The 13,944-nt window shown below is 39.0% G+C and overlaps 1 long non-coding RNA gene across 1 annotated transcript; it reads right to left on the reverse strand.

The window, feature by feature from the left end:
• Nucleotides 1-1,540: 1,540 nt before the first annotated feature.
• LOC117804059 lies at nucleotides 1,541-13,733 on the reverse strand. The gene is made up of 3 exons (XR_004628247.1): nucleotides 13,513-13,733; nucleotides 13,335-13,422; nucleotides 1,541-1,577 (listed from the first exon to the last, which is right to left on the reverse strand). It is a non-coding gene; the product is annotated as an uncharacterized LOC117804059 (long non-coding RNA).
• Nucleotides 13,734-13,944: the final 211 nt, after the last annotated feature.

The raw sequence follows: 13,944 nt of genomic DNA on the forward strand, positions 1-13,944 counted from the left end.
GGGCCCCCAAATTTCTTATTTGCCATTTAATTCCCTACAGGAGTCAGATTGAGCCATCCTGATTCTATTTGAGCTCAACGTGAAGTTGCTTCTTCATCATATGACCTCAGGGTGACACTGGATATGCAGTATGCAGAATTAACTTAAGAATTAACATCTTTAGTATTCAAGTAGCTCGTACCACTCACAAATTTCTAACAAAGAATAGCCTGTATTTTATACATTAGTTGAAAACCTAGCAGAAGCGTACACAGGACTAGCCAAGCACACAGTTGACCTTGTATCAGCAATGAATGCATGCTGAGCACCCACTTCCCACTTTTCATATTTCCATCCTGCCCCCACACAGACAACCTCTGTTCAGATGAGCATTTTTACTAAATACTTCACCTCCCACAAAGCAATAGTGTATAAGATTTATATAATTAATGTTTGTAAGGGACTGTTAGAGCCTTGTCTGAAAGATGCCTTTGAAGAGGAAAGGATTGTTGATACTGTGATGTCCTGGATTTCTTATCCTTATCAAGACTGCTTCTATGAGGAAAAGCTACAGAAATGATAGATGGGACCACTTTTATTCAGCACAATTACAGGTGGCAAAACACTGCTGCAGGACTCAAGCAGGAATACGTCCTTTGGCGACATCAACAGTATACACATATATCCTGTCAATCACTAAGAATGCAGGTACCATACTTTACAGACCAGGGATAATGTTAATTCCATCCTGCTTACAGTGTGCTTTGTACTGATAAAGTTCAAGGAGCTTTGCAAGCACCATAATTTAGCAAGGTATGAAATGAAAGCTACATATAGGAAAATTGAGACATTTTGAAAAATTCAGACATTATCTTCATTCAGCCATTAACCAAGAAGGGGTGACATTCAGTTTCAGCGCTACAAGTGCTTTTCCCCACACGGACAATTTTTGTTGTTACTTAGGGAAGAAGGAAAAGGAAATTGACCTTCATTGAAAATACACAATGGACTACATATTGCAAAGAGGCTTCATGTTATTTATCTTATTTGATCTTTAAAACAACTCGGTGATGTATTTTTTACAGTTGAGCAAACTAAGTCTTAGAAGAAAAACGAATATAGCTACAATAACACAGGTTACTAAGTGACAGAGCCAAGAACTTTAAGTCTGTATGATTCCAAAGCCATTGCTCTTTCCATTATATATACAACAGGGGAAGAATAAACACCACCAATCTAATACAGTTGACCCCTGAACAACATAGGGGTTGGGGTGCCAATCCCTACATAGTTGAAAATTTGCATATAACTTTTGACTCCCCAAGAACATAACAACTAGTAGCCTGAAGCTGACCAGAAACCTTACCAGTAACAGTCAATTGGCACAAATTTTGTATATGTATTATATACTATATGTTTACAATAAAGCAAGAGAAAAGAAAACATTATTACAAAAATCATAAGAAAGAGAAGATATACTTACAGTACTGTACCATATTCATAAAAAATAATCCGCACATAAGTGGATCTGAACTGTCAGAACCCATGTTGTTCAAGGGTCAACTGTAGTTTCTTCTTCCAGGAGCTTGTCCATACCTCTGCAAAGAATAGAAGAAACATAACTTTTTCAAATAAATTATTCTTAAACACCCACAAAGTTGTCTCATAACAAGCCAGCCTCATTTCTCTTTTCCATCCCTGACCTGTGGACTAGCATCCACAGTTTAGCATTTGATTATTTACATTAAGTCTCTGTTTTAAAATAGCACCTGATTTATACCTACCCTTGCCAATCAGACGCACAGACTACCTCCAACACTTCCACCATCAGTGGGCTCAGTAACGTCATTACTATGGTAGGAACTCCAAAAAGAAAGAAAATTAATGGGTCTATCAGTGAGAACAGAAATAATATGTGACAAAACAGGAATGCCTTCAGGTAGCTTGGATGGACAGGCAGACTCAAGGAGCTGGCTCTCAACCCAAAAATATGTTATTCTTCTGTAGAGAGAAATTTGAAAAAAAAGACTGTGTTATACTATTGGAATTTGAAAAAATAGCAAATCATTTAAGTCTGCAAACATCCTTTTCCTAAAATACACATTCCTAATACGAGGGCTAAGAAGCATCTAACAGTCACAACTTAGGGACAATTCAGACTGTTTTCCCAATACCTCTATGAGATCAATTACATTAAGGAACTGTCCATTCTTCCTAGGAGAATGAAGATGGAAGTAACTAATTTTAAAGCATGGAGCAGCTTGAGAAAAGAAAGATTCAAGGAGCAAGGTACAATGCTGGGTTTGGGCCATTATGAAGGCACTCAGTACTAGTAACAGGGAGATGGGAATAAAGGAATGAAAGGTAGAAAGGCACATGAGAGGATGTTAAGAAGATATTAGACGATTGGTTGTCTGGGTGGCTCAGTCGGTTAAGCGTCTGCTTTCAGCTCAGGTGAAAGGGTCCTGGGATCCCAGGGTCCTGGGATCCAGTCCAGTCCTGCATGGGGCTCCCTGCTCAGCGGGGAGTTGGCTTCTTCCTATGCCCCTCCCTGTGCCCACTCTCACGTGCACTCTCTCTTGCAAAAATAAATAAAGAAAATATTTAAAATTTAAAAAAAGACATTAGAGGATGTACTTGAGAAGATGATTCTAAAGTTCTTCCAGAAGTATAAGCATTTGTTGTGGTTTTTTTTTTTAAGTAATTTGTACACCCAGTGTGGGGCTGGAACTTATAACTCTGAGATCAAGAGTCGCAAGCTCTACCAACTATATAAATAGTTGAGTGGATACTCAAAATGCAGTATTACATACAACGGACTATTATTCAGCCATAAGATAGCATAGTTACAACACATACTACAACATGGATGAAAACATGCTAAGTGAAATAAGCCAGACATGAAAGTACAAATATTATGATTCCACTTGTATAAAATATCTAGAAAAAGGCAAATTTATTGAGAGAGAAAATAGAGTAGAAGTTACCAAGGGCTGGGGGGAAGGGAGTTATAGGAAGCTATTATTTAATGGGCACGGAGTTTCTGCTTGAGGTGATGAAAAGTTTTAGAGATAGTGCTGATGGTTGCACAATATTGTGAATATAATTAATGCCACTGAATTGTACATTTAAAAATGGTTATAATGGAAGATTTTGTTTTACGTTATACACGTTATACCACAATGAAAAAAAATTTAAAAAAAAGAAGAAAGAAAGAAAAGACAAGTCAAGAAAAAATTAGAGAAAAAAGAAAGGTGAATGAAATTAGCCCTTGCTTGACTATTAATTAAAATACATTGTTTTAAAATTATAATAATTAAAACAGTGAAATCCTGGCACAAAAACAGAGAAACAAGTAAATGGTATCAAATAGAAAGTCTATAAGCAGACCTGTTTATACAAATGAATTTGGTATGCAATGAAGAAGGAATAGAAGTCAGTGAAACGGTAATGTCTGAGCATCAACAGTCTATCCTGAGACAACTAATGAGCCATTTAAAGGATGAACTCCCTCCTGAGGGCAGGAATTCTGCCTGCTTTGTGCACCAGTGATTTCCCAGACAAATACATGATACCTGGTCCTTGGTAGGCATGCAGTTAGTGTTTGGAATGAACTAAAATTCATTCCTATGTAAAAAATATACCAAAGTAAATTCTAGATTGAATAAAGATTGCTTCTGAGGAAAGAAACATTAAATATTGATAAACTTGAAAAAGTAAAAACCTCTATACATAAACATCAAAGGTACATAAATAAGATTTAAGAGAAAATGACAAACTGTAATAAATGTGTATGTATATTTATATTTGAGACAAACAGTAAGCGCCTTGATTTATAATTAGCAGCTTTAACTCAACAATAAAAAAAAGACAACTACCTCAAGAGAAAAATTAAGTATATTAACAGTCACAAAAAATTATAAATAGCAAAAAGATTATGAAAAAATCTAACATCATTAATAATAAAAAAACTAAAATTAAAATGAAATACTATTTCACCTATAAGGTTGGCAACTATTGAACTATCTAGTGTTGGTGATGATTCAGAAAAATGAATATTCTTACACACTGCTGGCAGAGATATAAATTGGTCCAACTATTATTAAAGGTAATTTGGCAGGAAATATCAAAAGTGATTACAATGTGAATACTGTTCGGTCACCTGATTCTATTCCCGATAATTTAGACTAAAAATAATTAAAACATGTGCACATTTTTCTACCTATAAGGTTTTTCTAAATTTCAGCATTGTTCACAATAGAAAAAAAATTGTGAACGTTTAAATGCCCAATAAGAAACAGCTTAGTAAATTTATGATACATCTATACCAAAGACTACTACACTATCAGGAAAAAAAAATGTTATGGATTATTTAATGTAATGGAGGAAATGTTCACTATACTAATTTAGGTTTAAAAAGCAGTTTACCAAATAGGCAAAATGATTTCATGTTTTGTGAAAATGAAAAAACATATAAAATTGGAGAGATAATCATCCTCATCACTAATGGCAATTGTCTGATTATCAGGTTAAATGGCAATTTAAATGTTACTGCTAACTCAATTTACTAATTTTTATGCAATAATCATGTATTGCTACTATAATGTAAGAGCAATAAAACATGCTTTCAATTTCAACAAAGAAACAAAAGGTAACAAGGACGTTGGTCCCCTACTCTCAGGACATACAATTAATTAGCTATAAAATCTGTCTCTTTTCATGTGTCAAGCATATTACTAAGCACTTGACACCCATTATTTTTTTGTTCCTTACCCTAATAAGACAGTGCTCAAGACCATGTGGCTAGTGACAGAGTTGGAATGACCCCCTAGTGTCTGAAGTCAAAGCTTATATTTTTAACCACAAACATTCCTGTTGTGGAGTAGTTAGGCTTTTTGAAGGTAGAGCCTCAAAACAAACAAATAAACAAACAAGGAAACAAACAAACACACACACACACACCCAAAACCAAACCAAAAAAACTACCAAGTATCACATAGTTGCTATGAGGTTTGGCAATCCAAACAACACACTTATAAACGGTCTTTGGGAAACGAATTTTTCTCACACTGCATTGCTTCTACCTGTTTGCCCTGGCCGTATCTGTGCCACATGCATCATTTTGGGAGGCAATATCCAGTACTGGGTAAGAGCACTGGCCCGTTTCTGGATTTCCTGAGTCAAATGTGACTCTACCACTTAATACCCATAAAACCTTGGGCATTCATTTAACCTCACTGGGTCTGATTTGTCACCAGTAAAATAAAGATGATGATTGTCCTACCTCAAGGAGTTCCGGTGAGGATTAAAGGAATGAATCCACATAGTGCATTGTTAGCTAAGGGACACAAAGTAAGCACTTGCTAAACGGCAGCTATTTCAACCATTAATGTATTCTCTGGATAGTAAGTTCCCCCCAAAATCCCATGTTACACTGCTTTTGAATTCCCTAAAGAGCCCACTAGATGATCGGTGGATTGAAGCTGGACGTAAGGTAATATCCGATGCCAAATCTCACCCTGCGAATTTTCCACTCTGATTGAATAAGAGCCCTACCTTGTTAACCTTTGTTCACTAACAGGAGCTTTGTTTTATTCTTACCTGCAATGCAGTGACTAAAAGAAAATCACTATTTTAAGGCTGTCCTGCATTTCCTTCTCAAACATTACTGTTGTTGATTGATTGAATACTCAATATTTAAATGCAAGTTACTTTCACTTCCACAGGGCCTTTTCGGGGAAGAAGGTAACTTTATGAGTCTAAAAACAGTTAAAGGACACCCAGAATTGTAACATCCCTAAACATTTACGGCACCCTGTAGAAAAGTAACTGTTAACTTATTTTTCTCTCTTTCAGCAAGAAAGTAGAAGGAAGAATCAGGGCTCAATCTTTCAGTGCAAGTATTTAATCTGGGTAAATCTGAGGTAGCTTGCAGTGTTCATGTACCATAGGTTACTCGGAAGTCATTGAAGCTGAAAATCTCACTTTTAGAAAGTTCTCTTAATCCTTGACAGTATAACCATGTGCTGACTTTAATAATGATATGGCAGATTTTTAAACAAATCTGTAAATATTGATGTGCAAGTCATGGCATAATTCTGTGAAATCTCCACAAAATAGACAGTGAAGATATTCTTCCATCTAAACTGGGTCATATTAAATAAACCCAAGAAACGTAATTAAATACTATGAGTTTCCTGAAGGCCAAGTTAACAGTCCTGACAATTCTCTTCCAGTGGCTAAAAGACTTCCACAGAGAAACACACAGTATCAAAAATTCCATTTAAAAAGACAAATTTTCCTGGAATTTTTCTTCTATTACAATATTCTCAATTCAAATTAGTGATGACAAAACAAGGAAGAAACATGATTGGATCAATCTAATTAATTACAGCTCTTACAGGCAGGCAAGCTTCTCCATGATTTGGCTACAACCTAATTAATTTCCCCCAGACAACTCTCTCCCTTCTACCCACCTTTCCTCCAGATCCTTCAATCTAGCTAAGGATCACTTCTTTCCCTAAGAATGTCCTGCATCTTCAGCCTCTGTGCATCTTTGCAAATGCTGCTCCCTCTCCAAGAAAGTGTGTTTAGGGTTGTTGCTCTTCCAGACATCTTTCAAGGCTCTGCTCAAATGCCACTTTTTCTCTTAATCCTACCATTGCACCAAAGGATAGATAAGGGGTTAGACAACGCTCCTCATGATGTTTGACAGCAATACAAAGACATCCCAATAAACATAATATCTAAATGAAAATTGTGCTTATTATGTAAGTGGAAATTGAAGACAAAAATCATTGGTCACCCCCACTCATCCAACAGGGATTGTTGCCTCTAACCCTACACAAAAATGTTGGAACTACCACCGATGAAATCACCCTCTAAGAAGGAATTTTTCACTATATGCCCACAGCACGCAGACTTCTTTTACTTTGGCCTTGAATAAATTACATCTTGTGTAACAGTTCTTTGTGTTTAGACTCTAATATTATTTCTTCTGCTATTTCCAGAGAGTGGGAATTGGGTTTTATTCACCAGGTATATTACCTACATTGCTTAACAGGGAGCACTGCTCAAAGTAGGTATTTATTACTTCAGTGGCCTGGAAATGAGAACAAATTTAAGACAGGCACAGTCCAAAATATTAGGCATGTGAGTGAGTCTTACTACTTTCAAGTATACAAACTAACAATTCTGTTAGTGATCTCTGTTCATACTCTCTTTGGTTTCATTTTTAGATTATTTCCCCCACAGTTCTGCTAATTTAGACACTGCTGTGATGTTCCCAACATAGTAGTTCCCAAACTACATTTTTGAATGAGAACAGTATTTCATTGTTAATATCAAAGTGCGGACATTCTTTTCCCAATTCACACAAAAACATAAAGTTATCGTTAGAATTTTTCAATTTTAAATTTTGTTCTCACCTTCGTTATCACAGCTGGAATCTATGCAAACAAACATATAGTTAATTTACCAATATTTCATGGGTTCACATAAACAGAACATGATTTTTCAGGTATTCTACCTGAACACCAGAGAGACTCACTCTCCCAGCCCTTTAATATAACAATCTTATTCCCCCTGCACCAAGAGATCCAAAATACTAAAGTCTGCTTTTTCAAGGGTGTACATTTTAAAAATTGAAGAAACTGATTTAAAAATGTAGATGATAGAATAGACAAAAGATATTTCAGTATCTAAAACAAAATTAAATATAATGAATGCAATTTTCAGAAATAGAGAAAATACAAAACCTACAAAATTTGCAAATTCCATGTTACGAATGGTGGTTTAATTATGCAATGCATTTTCCTCTGTGACTCGAACTACTGGTCTGTGCCAGATATTACCATAGCCTCTTATATACTAACAATCAAGTCATGTCAATATAAAAACGTTTGATTATTTTGTACTTTTTATATCTATCTGTATATAGACACTTCTATCTACTTATAGCTGGATAAACACTTAAGTGCCCGTAAGCAACATTTGTATGGCTTTTCTATTTGCTATTAATATCTTGACCTATTTGCTATTAATATCTTGACCTATTAACGTTCCTGTTGAGACTATTCTAACAAAATTCTGATAGCCAGCCCTCACAAGTAAACTCTACAATGCTCTGAATTTTGATCCATGCATGATTCAATAATGCCCTAGGATTCTCAGATTAAAAGTGCTATGGAAACACCTTTATTACATATTCAAGATGCACCTTTCCTACATATTCAAGGTACAGTACACAGCCCTTTCCATCCTGCAGCTGAACATGTTTCCCCTCTGCTAAGCACCATGACATTTTGTTTTCAAAGAGGATGCATTGCCTTGATGAATGTTGCAGTTCCTAAGAGAACTGCAATTTTTTGAAAGTATTCATGTCCTAGAAATGGAATGAGCTATTACTTAAGACCAAAATCTATCTCTAAAAAATATATCTATCTCCAATGCCCACAATACATTATTATATTAAATTATTTTGAAGGCTATAGGCAGAAAAAATTTTAAACTTCTGTGTTTTGCCTTTCAACCAATAGATCCCCAGAGTTAATTAAATTCGTATCTGCTAGAACCAGTATGGTCCTGTCTTGGCGGGGGGGACTTGCTATTTTTCTATGTTTCTCATAAAGCATGTACTTCAATAGGTTTGCAAAGCATGAGGGTCCAAAAATAGCCTGTTATTTTTTTTTCTCAGAAAATCTAAAATTAGCAACTTCTTATTTCCAAACTAGGAGAGTTCCCCCTCCCCATAAAGTCATCTATCAATTTAAAAATAAACAGATAAGTGTATAAAATGTGCACACAACTAATAAAATTTCCAATGGAAGTGTCAAGGAAATATAGGCGTTCATTTGCATTCTAGTGGGAAATAATTTTACTTTTAAATTTTTCCACAGCATTTGATATTTCAGAAACCTATAGTGTTTCTCTCTTTCTTTCACTCTCATCAAATAATGCCAACCAACAAGCTCCAGAAATCTTTTATTTAATTTTTTTTTCTAAAACTGGAGGCAGACACTTTCCTATGGAGAATCAGATTTTTGTAACTTTTTGAGATACTGGTCCTATGTATGTCAATTAATTAAACTTGAGAGCTTAGTAGATGGCTTATTCAGCTATTAGGAGATAAACTATTGTCTTCATTTATACAAATGCTGTTGTTCATGTTGTAATTAATACAGATACTTGGAAGAGAATTTTAGACAAAGAAAATAATTGTTTCAAATAAAATAAAAATTTTAAAGTCTGTGAACAAGCAGTCACGTAGTTCGTTTAGAATTCAGCTACTGGATAGTTTTTCTTTTTTGAAAAACAGATGTGCTTCCTCTTTTCTGGTTACAAGAATTAGAAAACTCACTATGTTTCTCTTTCTGACTTGGCTGCCAGGAAGCTCAGAGCTAAACTGAGGTCCCATTAACAGTAAATGCTTTCCTAGTTATTAAATTCATGGTTGTTTATTGCTATTTTATTATGTTAATGTATGTAAATTCTATATATGTGGAAAGAAGCAGGAAGTTCATTAATTTCAAAAAGAATTTCAGTTCAAACCACTTATTGTGCACCCACTGCCTGTCCAGCCTTACTCTGGAGGATGCAGATGTAATTAGTTAAAAGACTATTTTCATGAGACAAGTGAATATATCTAACTGTATCTTTAAAGAGGAAAAAAAATCCAGTCAAACCAGCTTCAAGAAAACAAAAATTTAAAAGAATCTCCTTGAAAGAAAAGCCTGCCAATATTAATTTAACCCTCACAAAGAAGTTGATAGAGTGAGTGTAGTTATCTTTTGACTGTGGCTTACAGGGATATGGAATACTAGTTACTTAATTATACAACCTTCTCCTCAAGGGTCCAGCAATAAAACCAGCCTTCATTCTTGGGCATGTGCTAAGAAGTAATACCACCATTAATGAAATAAAAGCTTTTAAATAAATTACCCCTTAATAACAGATATCAATTTAAACATTCTGACTTTGAAGAAAGGAAGCTTTGGGTCTAAGATTTCCTACCTCCAAGTTCTTGATGTAACAAATAAGTAGCACCTATTGGGGTAAGCCAAGAAATATGATGCTCTTTATGTGACCGGGCAAGAATAACTATTAACTAGTAAAGCAGTTCCCTTTTATAGATGACTTCAGGGTTGGTAGGCCTACATTTGCCCTTGCTTTCTGCTTTGTTTTACTTTACTGGCTTGCTAATATGTGTCCTGCCTTACTGACCCTAGGTTGGCCTGCCTTCTGCCAGCCTGATGTTGAGAAAGGTATTAAAATTTACAAGGATCTTGCCCTTGGCCTCCACTCTCAGGGTGCAGCTTTTTCACACACTTTAAAGCATTGCCAGATCACAATAGCCTTGCAGTCAGGGAGGGCAGCCCAACAAAGCTGCCCACAGATGCACGTGCTTGTCACCTGCCCCAGCAATTGCAAATAGACTACCACTTCTCAGAGCAACCTGTTTGTCTTCCCTTTGCAAAGGAAAGCTCATAAATAATTATAATATGTATTTCAGATAGGCCCAAAATTGGACTTCTCAATTTTAACTATGAGCACACAGGCTTCTCAGACTAACATAGTCTTTACATAACAGTGCTGCCTATAATTTCACTGAGAACCAAGTTAAAACCTTTTTTTTAAGTGGTGTCATGCCTTCGCGACTTTCTAAAAGAAGCCAAACATTGGAATAGCAGACACTTTTTAAGTAATTGTAAAGAGTATCTCAGAGGATTCAGAGAAGTTACAAATAGCAAAGTGTGTGACAATTGATCTGGAAACATTAGAGTGCTCTAGTGAAGAAAAAAGCAGACCAAGGTTTTTTTGGTTTTTTGTTGTTTTTTTTTTTAATCCTAGGTTCCTTCCCTAAGGTGCAAAGAGAATTTTAGAATAACTGCAAAGTAAGCACTTCATTAATTTGTGCAAGAAAACCCAAATTTTGTGGGACAATATAAAACTAGGTCAAGATCGCCAAACTTAGGAACACGGGTACAAAAATTGTAATTTAAACAGCTGCAAAATTCAATGGGTAGAAGGGTTGGGGAAGGGGAACAAGGCCATTGAGTCTGATGTTTCTAGATCTTTGCATTCGACATTTCTCTCACTCACATGCCTTTAAGTGAGCTAAATCACATAAGCACAAAACATGGGCAAGATGACCAATTTCGGGAAGACTTCTCCGTTCCCTTTAGATCCTCGTCCTGAGCTTAATCTCCTAATGGCATTTCGTTTCTAGGATAGTCTCTCATATCTTTCGGTCTCATTATCTCATTGTACAAATCTTTGAAAAGGAAAAGAGCCGTGGTTTGCTCTGTGTGCGGACATCTTTTCTTCTGCCCGGGCTCTTAGTAAGCCTTCGACCAGCTTTCGCTGAAAAGGATGTCGCTGAGGGGCGATGAGGCTTGAAATCCCGCCGTTCTCTCATTCTCTTTTCTTTCTCTCCGCATAGGCCACCCCTCCATCCCCCTCTATCCCCGGACAATCCACAACCGTTTCTAAGTAAACCGGGGCGTTTCCTCCCTCTGTTTCTTCCTCTGACGGGAGAGTTACTTTCAGTGGAAGATAGATCAGACAAGACGCCTAACCAGGGGATAGGCAAATGCAATACTTGAGGGGAATAAAAGAACTAACTGAAAAATCCCATGCTGCCTATTGCGATTAAGTACTCTGCAGATAAGTGAGCATATCATTCTTTTGGTAGTGTTCAAAACACCGAGGTCTTTTGCCCTATGCATTTTTGTTTATTTAAAGGACTTAATATAGCGCTTACCATGTGCCGGCACTGTTCCAAACACTTTTTAAAATATGACCCTTTTCTTAAAAAAAAAATCTTAAGCGACATTAAATCCGCGTGTGCTTTTCGAACGTCCCTGCTGTATTTTTCTTTATAACACGTTACAGCAGTTAAGTCTTCAAAGACAAATATGTAAAAATTATAACCAGTTGCTAGTTTATTGCAAGCAAACCAGTTCCCTCTTTGCAATTTTTCACAATTATAGTAATCAAATGCACTAATATAGTGACAATGAACTCTTAATTTTTTTCAGTGACGATCTCGGATTTTGCCTCCAGCATTTGGAAGCGCGGGTTAATTTGCTCGCGTGGCAAACGTTAATTGCGCTTGTAGGCATTCACTTTCAGAAAAACGTGCAGCCCTCACTGAAAGTTGTGAAGATTGAATTCGTGCCAAGCCTGGTGCAGCTCATCCACCTGTGGCCCAAGCCGACTGGCCATTGGCACATCCTCCTTGGAGGTGGGGCGGGCAACTCGCCCTTCGGGCTCTGCACTGCAAGGCTACGGGAATCGGGAGCGGGTGGCGTCGGGGGAGGTCGGAGCCGGTAGGAAGCCGGCCCGCTCAGCTCCGCTCAGCACGCCCAGCTCGCCAGCGCCGCAGAAGAGCAGAGGCCCTCGCGGGCTGGGCACCCACCCTGAGGCAGGCAGACGAGTTGGGGGTCACTCCCCCCCGCGTCCCCGGCGTCCTGAGCTGACCTGGTCCAGCCCACCAGGGCCTGCCTGCCCCCACCCCCCGACTGTGTGCTTTGCCCGAGGTTAAGTTTCAGAAGTCAGGATGAAACGTTTTGGGTTTCTGTTCACACGGTTATTGCAGGCACCGCGGTGGGGACGGCACAAAAGAGACAAGGGCTTGTGGGGAAGGGGATTTTGTGTTTTAATGAGGGCTTAACACGCTGGCTGCAAGTCTTTCCCGCTCTCCGCCGCCCAACCCCCGCCCGGGCCCAGTCTTTTCCCGACGCATCCTTTCCTCTCCGCCTCCCCGCCCCGCGCCGGTCCTGTGTGGGGACTGAGTGGAGTGTCAATGGGACTCCCTAAGCAGATCCCTAGAAAATGAGTAATCTGTCCGTGGCGGAGGGTTGTGATGAATGACAGACGCCCCTTTCTCAAAGCCTTTTCTCCTCCACTAAAGCATGGAGCTGTCCCGGAGCAACGAGTCTCGGCTCGACCGCAACCAACCCCCCGCTCGCCTCGCGGTACCGCGGCTCCAGACCAGGCGAGTCCACACCGCCTCTCGCGCTTGGTCTGCTCAGCTCCAGCCCTAGCTGAGGCACCTTGGCGTAGCCTGTTCAAGTACCGCAATATACGGGAAGAGCCGCTACAAAACATGCTTTGAAAGCACTTCTGTAGTTTATACAACCCACGTTGTCCAACGCGCTAAAAACTGGACACAAATTCGTACTTTAGAAGACAAACTGAATTTCCAAGCGTGAATTTTTTCACGTTCGGAATTCACATTAACTCTACCGCTGCGACTGTACACACCAAGGGGAGTGGACAATTGCCATTATCTGGATAATCCAAGACCGAAAATCTCGAACTTGAAAAACTACTAAAATTGTGTTCTGAAATACCTGCATCATTGGCTTGTCTTTCTCTGCCACCAGAGCGGACACAACTCCGGCTCACGGTCTACTCAGCGGAGTCTACTATCCACAGCTCCTGTGGCCAAATGGAAATAACTGATTTAGAGCAAATCGAACGTCACATGGTGGCCAAGCTCAGACCCTCCGACAGCCAGCGGTTAAGTACCTGGTCGGGGCAACTCACGTCCTTATCTGTCCACAGCCCAGAGGCCGCGGAAGCAGCCTCGGGAGTTGCCAGGGAGAAAAGCAACTTTGATTTAAGGTTTTCAAAAACCCCAGAGGGCAAATGTGGCCCTCAGGGTCAGCCAGTCAGCAGTTTTGGTCCAGACAAGGGACAGCCGAGTGGGGAGGTTCGGTTAAGCCACGGCGCCTCCCAAAGTCACTACACGCTCGCTCACACTCAGCCACGCGCTTGGGGTTATTCTTTAAACACAAGACAGAAACTTCACCGTCAGACTGTGGGGGGTGAGGAGGAGGGCCGAAACCCGAGGTCAGGAGCCCGCCCCTCTCCGCCCCCCCCCCGCCGCGCCCGCGCCCACGTCCGCGTGTTGCCCTAGCGGGAGTTATCGGCCTCGCGCTCACGCTCGCCGCTGCCTCT

Source organism: Ailuropoda melanoleuca, chromosome 10 (assembly GCF_002007445.2).
Source record: "Ailuropoda melanoleuca isolate Jingjing chromosome 10, ASM200744v2, whole genome shotgun sequence".
NCBI lineage: Eukaryota > Metazoa > Chordata > Mammalia > Carnivora > Ursidae > Ailuropoda > Ailuropoda melanoleuca.